Source organism: Tursiops truncatus, chromosome 13, assembly GCF_011762595.2.
Source record: "Tursiops truncatus isolate mTurTru1 chromosome 13, mTurTru1.mat.Y, whole genome shotgun sequence".
NCBI classification, from domain to species: Eukaryota; Metazoa; Chordata; class Mammalia; order Artiodactyla; family Delphinidae; genus Tursiops; species Tursiops truncatus.
The window spans coordinates 82223478-82235833 of record NC_047046.1 but is presented as its reverse complement, the minus strand read 5'-3'; positions in this window follow the sequence as shown (position 1 = coordinate 82235833).

The following is a 12356-nucleotide window of genomic DNA, read 5'->3' as shown; positions in this document are numbered from 1 at the left end:
ATTAAAATGGAGCTGGAGGAATCAGGCTCCCAGACTTCAGACTATACTACAAAATTACAATAATCAAGACAATATGATACTGGCACAAAAACAGAAATACAGATCAACGGAACAGGATAGAAAGCCCAGAGATAAACCCATGCACATCTGGTCACCTTATATTTGATAAAGGAGGCAAGAATATACAGTGGAGAAAGACAGTCTCTTCAATACGTGGTGCTGGGAAAACTGCGCAGCTACATGTAAAAGAATGAAATTAGAACACTCCCTAACACCATACACAAAAATAAACTCAAAATGGTTTAGAGACCTAAATGTAAGACCAGACACTATAAAACTCTTAGAGGAAAACATAGGCAGAACACTCTATAACATAAATCACAGCAAGATCCTTTATGACCCACCTCCTAGAGAAATGGAAATAAAAACAAAAATAAACAAATGGGACCTAATGAAACTTCAAAGCTTTTGCACATTAAAGGAAACCATAAACAAGACGAAAAGACAACTCTCAGAATGGGAGAAAATATTTGCAAATGAAGCAACTGGCAAAGGATTAATCTCCAAAATATACAAGCAGCTCATGCAGCTCAATATCAAAAAAACAACAACCCAATCCAAAAATGGGCAGAAGACCTAAATAGACATTTCTCCAAAGAAGATATACAGATTGCCAACAAACACATGAAAGGATGCCCAACATCACTAATCATTAGAGAAATGCAAATCAAAACTACAATGAGGCATCACCTCACACCAGTCAGAATGGGCATCATCAAAAAATCTACAAACAATAAATGCTGGAGAGGATGTTGAGAAAAGGGTACCCTCTTGCACTGCTGGTGAGAGTGTAAATTGATACAGCCACTATGGAGAAGCGTATGGAGGTTCCTTAAAAAAACAAATAGAATTCTATTACAAAAATAGAATTACCATATGACCCAGCAATCCCACTACTGGACATATACCCTGAGAAAACCGTAATTCAAAAAGAGTCATGTACCACAATGTTCACTGCAGCTCTATTTACAGTAGCCAGGACATGGAAGCAACCTAAGTGCCCATCAACAGATGAATGGATAAAGAAGATGTGGCACATATATACAATGGAATATTACTCAGCCATAAAAAGAAATGAAATTGAGTTATTTGTAGTGAGGTGGATGGACCTAGAGTCTGTTACACAGAGTGAATAAATCACAAAGAGAAAAACAAATACCATATGCTATCGCATATATATGGAATCTATAAAAAAAAAGGTATTGATGAACCTAGTTGCAGGGCAGGAATAAAGAGGTAGACATAGAGTATGGACTTGATGACATGGGGTGGAAGGGTGAAGCTGGGGCGAAGTGAGAGTAGCATCTACGTATATACACTACCAAATGTTAAATAGTTGGCTGGTGGGAAGCAGCAGCATAGCACAGGGAGATCAGCTCGGTGCTCTGTGATGACCTAGAGGGGTGGGGTAGCGAGGATGGGAGGGAGGCTCAAGGGGGAGGGGATATGGGGACATGTGTATGCATATGGCTGATTCACTTTGGTGTGCAACAGAAACTAACATGGTATTGTGAAACAATTATACTCCAATAAAGGTCTGTTAAAGAAAAAAGTATATCCATTAAAAAAAAGAAAAAAAAATAACGAAATTGAGTTATTTGTGGTGAGGTAGACGGACCTAGAGTCTGTCATACAGAGTGAAGTAAGTCAGAAAGAGAAAAACAAATACCCTATGCTAACACATATATATGGAACCTTAAAAAAAATTTGGTTCTGATGAACCTAGGGGCAGGACAGGAATAAAGACACACGTAAAGAATGTATTTGAGGACACAGGGAGGGGTAGGGTAAGCTGGGACAGAGTGAGAGAGCGGCATGGACATATATACACTACCAAATGTAAAACAGATAGCTAGTGGGAAGCAGCTGCATAGCACAGGGAGATCAGCTCCGTGCCTTGTGACCACCTAGAGGGGTGGGATAGGGAGGGTGGGAGAGAGACGCAAGAGGGAGGGGATATGGGGATATATGTATACATCTGGCTGATTCACTTTGTTATATTGCAGAAACTAACACAACATTGTAAAGCAATTATGCTCCAATAAAGACGTTAATAAATAAATAAATAGTATAAAGAGCATCAAGGTATTGTACTATATTATATAGAAACTCCATTAAATATGAAATTACTATTGAAATATTAAAGTAAATTATAGTAGAGTCTACAATTAATTATTACAATATCCAGAGTTTGTAATTAATTCTGGGAAAATACAGCAAAATTTCTCATAACATTAATAAATTATTTCTAGTAAAATAATTAACTTTGTTACTAAAAAATATATAAATGTTAAAAAGCAATTTAACTTTTAGGAGCAAAACAAAATTTAGACAACAAATAGTGATATTTTTTATCTATTAGTGACACAAATGTCAAACTATGAAATACTCAACTTGTAAAATCTTATCTAGTATTCAATTATACATCAAAGTAACATAAACTATTTTTCAAATACACAACAGGAATTCAAAGCCTTGATTTTTGAATACCTTTAGATATGACTAATGTTGTATCTCTAGATCCCCAATTTATACATTCCACAAAAACGGGAATTGTTTCTCTATGTTAAAATAGGAAAAAGTATCTTTTGCAAATTCAACTGTGCATCCATTTGTAGGCTGAAGTCATTTCCAGGTGTGTTTCTACCTCTGACACAGTTGGTGACAGTATGTTGATAGATTAAAATTTTTAAAAATACAGAACAAAGAATTCAATCTTTTGAAATATTTGTGTACTTGTTTTTGATTTATGCTCCTTTCAATGTACTTTGCTCCTGTGAGTAATATATCAACAATGGAGTATACTCTTGAGACAAAGCTCACCACAGTGGTACAGTGATTACCTAGCATTAAATAAATGCTTTAAAAAATAAATAAATAAATGCTTTAGAGGAGAAAATGAATGGCTTTTCTATTGTGTGAAAGACAAGTTCCTGAATACATTGGCGAAAATCAAACCAACTGCACAATTTTATTTAATTCATAAAAAAAGTATGCTATATATGTAGAGAAGAAGCAGATCACCTTCCAATATGTGGCCTTAATTCAATGACAAATGTAATGTCCTGACTCTGTGGGCTGCAATAACTTTGGTTAGTTTGTTGGCATTATTTTATTCAATAGTACTTAACATTTGCTGCCCTGAACGTTATCATGATAAATCAATGCTACGGATGATTTTTACCTTTAACAGTGTCCAGTAATGTTTGCTGACAGGACCTTGTCAACAATGCAGCTGTCATCTTATTAAAGTGCTTTGTTAGGGAAAGCCTTAGATATAGAATAGTAACACCTGGTTCTATCAGTCTCACTACTAAAACCTAAGCAAGTATTTTCAGTAAATCTTCTCACTTCTCAGACTGACCATGTGAAAAGTGCTTTATCTTCTCCAAATTTGGAAATATTAATATTGTCCCATAAATGAAAATTTTGAAGCACACAGAAAATGAACACATTAGATAAATCTATCACTGACCTTTTGTAACGTGTTACAAACAACTGAAGAATATCATAACCTACGGTTTGACAATTTTCATTCAGAATATCAAAACTGAAAGGAGATATCGTTTACAATAAACTGAGAATCTGTTAATGACAGACTAAAATTAATGATATTTTAAGTCTAAGGACAGGAATCAATAATGCTTCTCTATGAGAGATCAAGGTGGACTCAATTTTGATGTTTACATGTGTTGTACGTTTCATGACCAAAAGGATAAACTATTGAAAGAGAAGAAATAACTTTATAGAGGTTTTGTATTATAAAAACCAATGTCTGTAAGATACAAAGAAGCACAGCAAAAGTACTTTCTTAGAAATCAAATGACTTTTGGGAATATGAAAAAATTTAACACTTGAACTTTTAGAAATCTTCTCAGTTCCTTCCATTTATGCTTCTCTACTTATTCAAATAAATACAATAAGACCTTGGTATAAAAAAAACCTTACAAATAAATAGGATAGGCTTCCAAATAGTTGTGAAAGAATGTAGAATTTCTTTCTTCTGATTAGTACCAATAAAAATAAGGATGCAATAAATATCATACTTACCTATGGACCTGTTAAAGAGAAAAGGATGAAAGGAAGCCTAAGTGAACAGATTTCCAGAGAGAGAGCTTTATATATGAATACAAGTGTCTTGGGATCAGATGCCTGTATGTGCCAGGCTGAGGAGAAGACCACCAAAGACTGGAGATTTTCCAATTAAGAACAGGCAGCCACACTACGGACCACTGTTTGGATGGCAGGATGGACTGGAATTTGCAGGTTTCCTAAATGCATCTACAGTCTCCTCAGTTTGACAATTCCCTCTGCCATCACCATTCCCCCAAATACACACACACACACACACACACACACACACACACACACACACACAACGGATGTGAGAAATACAAGTAAAGCAGTATGGAAATACAGGAAAGACTGTCTTATTCATTCTTTTGGTTCCTAGATCCTGAACCTGCAGTGGTTGAATCTAAATGTGAAAGCACGGTCTTATCCTCTCTGAACACAAAATCTGATATAATCAAAGAGATCAGCCTTCAGCAAGAGATGCACCAGTCCTTGGTGCGTTGGGCATTGGAAAACATAGGTAAACAATCTTATCAAAGAAATAGGCTGGTCCCACTCAGGATTGGTGAAATGAATAATCACCTCCTATTTTTATTGCCAAATACAGTAATTTAGGAAATAACTTCAATTCACTCGGAAGGACGGAACAAAACAAAGCAACAATACAGCGCAATATTCTATACAAAATATTATAAATACGTATACACATGCATAACATACATGTCACGTGTATTATGTATTATGAATGTATATTATATACATGTGTATACATATATACACATAATTGTAGTTTGTTTATTTCTGTATATAAAATACCAAAATGTACTGATTATATGCTAAATATACAATTTGCTTTAAAATGTGATACATTTAGGCTATGAAATTCTACAATAGCACAAAAATAATTACTTTCAGAATAAAATTAATGTAAGTTACACAAGGTCTTTACATGAAAAATTGCTAAACATTGCTGAGAGATCTTAAAGACCTAGATAAAGAGATGTACTATAATCTATAAGTTCATTGCAATTCCAATCAAAATACCAGGATATTTTTGACAAATTGACAAGTCAATTTTACATGTTATGTAGCAATGCAAAAATTCTAGAGTAGTCACCTGTCTTGGAAAAAGCCTAGCAGAATTATATAACTTGATTTTTTCTATTGTTGTTAAAAACACATAACATTAAATTTACCATCTAAAATTAGCTGTATGCACATTGTTGGGCAACAAACCTCAAACTCCGTCATTATGCAAAATGAAAACTCTGTATCCATCGACCAATAATTTCCCCCTTCCCTGCACACACAGCATTCTACTCTTGTTTCTAAGAGTTTGACTATTTTAGATATCTCATATAAGTGGGATCATAAAATATCTGTCTTTTGTGATTGGTTTATTTCAATTAGTCTAATGTCCTCAAGATTCATATGTAACATATGACAGTGTTTCCTTCTTTTCTGAGGCTGAATAACATTCCACTGAACGTAAAATACCACATTTTCCTTATCCACTCATCTACTGAATGTAGAATAAAGGAGAAATGCACACAATCATCTCAATAGATGCAGAATAAGTACAATGTGAAATTCTCAATGATTTCTATCTAAACAAGCAACAAAATTAATATGATTTAACACTACTGGTATTTAACATTGTAGTAGAAGTTCTAGCCAATGTAATCAAGCAATAAAAAACAAGCTAAAAACCAACTGGAAAGGAATATCCTCATTTATAGACAACATGATTGTGTACTTAGAAAAATGTGAAGAATCTAAAAAAGAAAAAAGCTGCTAGAAATAAGTGAATTTTGCAAGGATACAGCATTCGAAGTCAAAATGCAAAGCTCAGTTATATTTTTATCTTCTAAAACAAAACACTCAGAAAATGAAATTTTAAAATGATACTCCATTTTCAATAACATTAAAGTGTTAATAACATAAGGATCAATGGGCAAATTAGATATTCCAAAAATCAACCCACATTTGTATGGTCATTAGATTTTTGACAGATAGTCCAAAGTAATTAAATGGGGAAATGTATTCTTTTAGTCAAATATTCCTGAACCAACAGTGTTTTAAAAGCAAACAAACAAAAACACTGACCTTACATTATACATATAAACATACACATAAAGTAACTTAAAATGGTTCATAGTACTAATTGTAATAGCTAATCTATTAAACTTTACCTAATATTGGGCCAGGTAATGCTTTCTTAAAAAGGACAAAAGAATACAACTATAAGAGAAAAATGTTTAAAATATGGTTCATAAAACTTTAAAGCAAACTTTTCTTTTTGATAAAATAGTTAAGAAAAAATCATAAGCAAAAGATAGACAATGTAAAATGTCAGTCAAAGGACTATCTAGTAGATACAAAGAATACTTACAATTAAGTAATAAAACAAATAACCCATAAAAGACAATGTCCAAAATATTTGTGCATAAATCTTGGTGATGATTTTTTGGATCTGACACCAAAGCAAAGGCAACAAAAGCAAAAATAAACAAGTGGGACTACATCAAACTAAAAAGTTTCTGCACATCAAAGGAAACTATTAATAAAAAGTGAAATGGCAATACTGGATAAGAGAAAATGTTTGCCAATCATATACCTGATAAAGGGTTAATATCCGAAATCTAGAGACCTCATACAACTTAACAACAACAATGACAACAACAAAACCCTCACTATCTGATTAAACAACGGAGGATCTGAATAGACATTTTTCCAAAGAAGACATACATATGGCCAATAAGTACATGTAAGGGTGCTCGACATCACTAAACATCAAGGAAATGCAAATCAAAACCACAAAGAGATACACCTCTCACTGATAGAATGCTTATTATCAAAAAAACACAAGAAATAACAAGTATTGGTGAAGACGTGGAGAAAAAGGAACCCAAGTGCATTGTTGGTGGGAAGGTACGTTGGTGTAGCCACTATGGAAAGCCCTGTTGGAAGTATCTCAAAAAATGAAAACAGAACTACTGTATGATCCATCAATTCCATGTTTGGGTATTTGTCAAAAGAAAATGATAACACTAATTTGAATAGATGTATGCACCCATATGTTTATTGTAGCACTGTTTACAATAGTCGATACATGGAAACAACCTACATGTCCATGTAGGGATGAATGGATAAAGAAAACATGTTATATACATACAAAGGAATATTATTCAGCCAATGCAACCTTGCCATTTGTAACAACATGAACAGACTGCTCATGAACAGCATGAACACATGAACAGCACTCTGCTAAGTAAAATAAGAGAAAATACCATATGATCTCATTTATATGTGGAATCTAAAAAACAACAACAACGACAAAAGATCTCATGGATAAAGAGAACAGAATGGTGGTTGCCTGAGGTGGCAGAGTAAAAGGGTGGGTGAAATGGGTGAAGGAAGTCAAAAGGTACAAATTTCCAATATAAAATAAATTAAGTCATGGGGATGCAATATACACTGTGGTGACTATAGTTAAAACTTTATGGTATATTTGAAAGTACTTAGAAGAATGAATCTGAATGTTCTCGTAACAAGAAAAATGTTGGTAACCATATATGGTGATGGATTTTAACTGGACTAATTTTGGTGGTCGTTTTGCAATATAAACAAATAGTCAATCATTACATTTTACACCTCAAGCTAATGTAATGTTATGTCAATTTTACTTCATTTAAAAATAAAAGGATTAAAAATATATATTTGAGTAAACACTCCAGAAATGCCAATAAGTACCTATATGAACAGATGTTAAACACCATTAGTCATGTGATTCGTTCTCAGAGATATACAAACTAAAAACATGAGATATACTATTTACCTACTGGAATTGCTGAAGTTCAAAAGATTAACAATACCAAGTATTGGTGAGAATGCAGATAGCTTGGGGCTGTCATATAGGACCAGGACGAAACGAGAGTGGTACAGCCACTTTGGAAACAGTACAGCAGTGCCATAAAGTTTAATATGCACTTACTATCTGACCCAGCGATTCCACTTTTAAGTTTTCACCCAAGAGAAAAGAAACTGTGTTCTCATATGAAGATGAGTAGGTAAACATTTATGGCAACATTGTTATAAATTGCCACAAAGTGGGGAAAAAACCCACAAACGCCCAACTGTCTAACGTATAAACTAGCGACAGTTTAGCCAACCATTCAGGTCCCCAGTATATTCAGTAATATTTTACTCAGAAATACAAATCAGTGAAATGTTAATACATACAGCAACACTACGCTAATAGGAAAAAGCCAAACATAAAACATCGTGTACGGTATGATTCAATTTATACTGAATCCTAGAAAAGGAAAATTTATAATAAAAGAAAGTAGATCAGCTGTGTCCTGGATCCAGGGGTAGGAATAGTAGATTGATTGCAAAATGGAACTAAGAAACATTTTAGAATAAGAAAAAAATATATATCCTGATTATCATTATGGCTGTGTGATTCCATACGATTATTAAAACTCAACAACCTATACTTTTAAATGAGTGTATTTTATTCAATACATATAACATCTTAGTAAAAAAATGCATAAATTAATAAAAGAAATCCAGAGTACTGGTTCAAATCTCAAACGATCTGTTCTCTTTCCCAACTGGGGTAGATCTCTTAATTGATCTGAGTGCAGAAGAGAGATAAACAAAGAGCTAGCAAATCAGATTCTCTGTTGTGATGCACCCACTAGAGAATACATCTCCATCATGCATCTGACTTTGGAAATCATCAAAGGCTCAAACCAAGAAACAAAATTTCCATGAGCTCAGTAATTGATGATGGACAAGGGAACCAGTAAAATGGTATAATCAGTTCAAAGAGCATCATAGAATCTAGGGTATTAACAGAAGGACAAGATTGCTGGGTTTGATTGAAGAAAAAAAGAAGCTCATTGATGTCAACAGGGCTACAAGTCATAATTTCTGGAGTTCCTTGTCCCTCTAGACTGAAAATATTTGCATCACTACTGAAAAAGATATATGTAAGTTGAATTGTAATGTCACTAAACCTGGTATGCTTAATCAACAGTAAGTAGATAGGGAACGTACTAACTATATAATATCTTCTGGACGATCCTAGGATGGTCTTTCCCTTTGTATTATATTAACTGATATTCCCATTCAGTTACAAATATGCTGAGAGTCTGTTGTTTTAATTAAACAACAAAATAAAACAAAAAACCACAACAGTCTTTCACTCAAGCTTACAACTGCACCTATCGAAAGGCAACGTTATTGTCTGAAAATGTTTACCTTAGTCACAAACTTTTCTGACCTCATAACAGAAAGCAAGTGAGTGCTTTGATAATTTTTTCCTGTTTAACAAATTTTTTAAATTCTTACATTTGAACATAATAATGAAACCTAAATTATACTTAATTATGTAATTTTACATATACATAAATTATATAGATTATAAAATGATGTGAAATTGCATAAATTGTCAACCTGGAAATATGTGGATCTCAAGAAACAGTTTCTTTTTTGAATGTCTGATTTTAGTGTCTGTTGAAGTATCAACTAGTTTTAAATGTGTGTTTAATAAGAGAAAAGAAATTTGTTTCTTTTTCCAATTTTTTCCCTTTAGGCCATCTCTTTAATCTTAAGAAATTTTAATTTTGGCTTTTTTTTTCCCTACATTAAGCCAAACTATATTAGATGTCTATTCATAGAGAAGCTAGACTTTGCTGTCATTTTTGAGCCTTGGATTAGATCTCTTTCTCTCTGTGGAATAGGGAGCTTTTTAGTTATTTCCTGGTTTGGGGTGGTTTGAGTTGATGGATGCTACTTTACAAGTGGTTTCACTTTCTTTAAAATGAAAAATGTGGTGCAACTTTCTGAAATTGCCACAGAACCTCAGGAAGTTGTAATTCACCTGAATGAGAACAATAGCTTACCGTTTTCACTGTCTTGCGCTTCTATGCTGGTTGGTTACTGGATTTCGTCTCTCAATTACATCTGATGGTGTCTGTTCTTCCCTTTTGGGCCAACTCCCACTTATCTTTTACTCACTCCCTTTGAGACCACATCTTCCAGCATCTATTAGGAGAATGCCAAAACCCATGCAAAATGTATCTGTCTCCAGGTGTTCTAACAATGGGGCCAGAGAGGAGCTGAAGATGAACTACGTCAACCTTCCCTACTCTGTACCTCTCTTTAAATTGTGGCCTCAATGTAGTACTGTTTATGTGTAGAATCATGTATGATTCTCTTAAGATGTTCATGAAAAACCTGTTCTCTCTCTTTAGAAAAGAGAGGTTCAAACAAGTTACTCTATTAAGCAAATACTTGTAAAATAATACGATATGCCAGGAACTTTTGTAAGTGCTTAAGATATATTATTGAATAAAACAAAGTTCTGTTCTCCCATGGAACTTACCTTCTAGCAGGAAAAGGCAGATAACTAAGGTTCGAAAGGATAAATCAGGCAATTATATATTATCTTAGAATATGGAAAGTATTGTAGAGGAGAAAAAGAAAAAAACAGATCTGAGTAAGGCTTGAGAGAGCAAAGATTTCTAAGTTTTTGAACTCCAGACTGGATAATCAGACAAATTAGATGTTTGCAAGCAACTTACTTCGGCAAATGATGCAAGAAACAGCAATGGGAAGGAAAGGAAGGAAGGAAATCCAACCCAACTGCCAGGAATCCTCTGAAAAGTCCTGTGGAGTGTGTCTCAGCATTCTCTGCCCAAGGGATCAATTCAGGCAATGCTTAGACACTAGCTCCCATCACACACTGGAAAGGGAGGTTCCGTGAGATGTAATGTCCTACACTTGCAAGTCTGCAGTGCATCAGCGCAACTGAGATGTGTTCTGCTGGCATCTCACGAAGTGGAAGACAAGCACCAGAGCGAATGTTAGATACACGGTGCTGTCAGGATACAGCTGCGCAGAGTTGGTTGCCACAGCAATAGCTAGAGTAAGAGAAGGGGACGAGGCATCTGAGGGCATGCCCAATACACAAAGGCTTTCGTTAGGTAAGAGAGAAAGTTATATGAATGTATGGAGGAAGAACATTCCAATCAGAGACAAAAGGCTGTGCAAATGCTTTCCAATTTTTGAGCAACTGCAGAGTCTAGTGAGGTTGAACTTGGGCGAATGAGTGGGTGATCTGTTGAACCTGAGAGCTGATAGGGCCAGATCACAGAGGGCTCTGTGAGGCGACTGTAAGAGTTTCGATTTTTATTCAGTGTGAAATAAAAAACCATTGAAGCCTTTTTCAGACAAAACATAACACGGATTTGACTTATTTAAAATTAAAATTGTATTTGGAAATAATATTCACATGCAGTTGTTAGTAATAATACAGAGATCTTGTCCACCCTTACCTACTTCCTCAACTATTAATATTCTGTAAAATTTTAATCAAATATCACAACCAGGATAGTGTCCAGAATATTCACTGATTCTATTTCCCCAGTTTAATTACAGTCATCTATGGGCGTGCTTACCTGTGCATTTAGTTCTATACAACTTTATGACTTGTGTAGGTTTGTGGAACCAGGACCACGGTCGATATACAGAACAGTTCCATCAGCACAAGGATTCCTTATATTTTGCCCTTTTCTAACCAGACTAATGTTTCGTACTCCCCACCTGTCCCTCTCCCTAACTCACGGCAACCGCTACCTAATCTGTTCTACATTTCTTTAGTTTTCTCATTTCAAAAATGTTGTAGAAGTGGAATCACATATTCAGTAAACTTCTGAGATGGCTTATTTCACTCAGTGTCATTTTCTGGAGGTCCATCCAAGTTGTTGCACGCATATAGAGTCCGTTCTTTTTTATTGATGAGTATTATTCCATACCCCGGCTGTATCCAGTTTGTTTAATCGTCCACCTGTTACAGGATATCTGGGTGGTTTCCAACTTGGACCTATTATGAATAGAACTGCTTTTCATATTCATTTACAACTTTCTGTGTGAACATGAATTTTCATTTCTCTGTTATCAAGACCCAAGAGTGCAATGGCTTAGACATATGGTTAAATGTATGTTTATTTTGTAAGAAGTTGCCAGACTGCTTCCGAAGAGGCTCTACCACTATATATTTCCATTGTCCATGTATGAGTGAAAGAGTTTCTCAGCAGCTTTTAGTGTTACGCATTTTTAAAATTTTATCCATTCTGATAGGTGTATAGTAATATCCCATTGGTTTTTCAAAAAAAAATGGGTTATTGAGATATAATTCACACACCATAAAA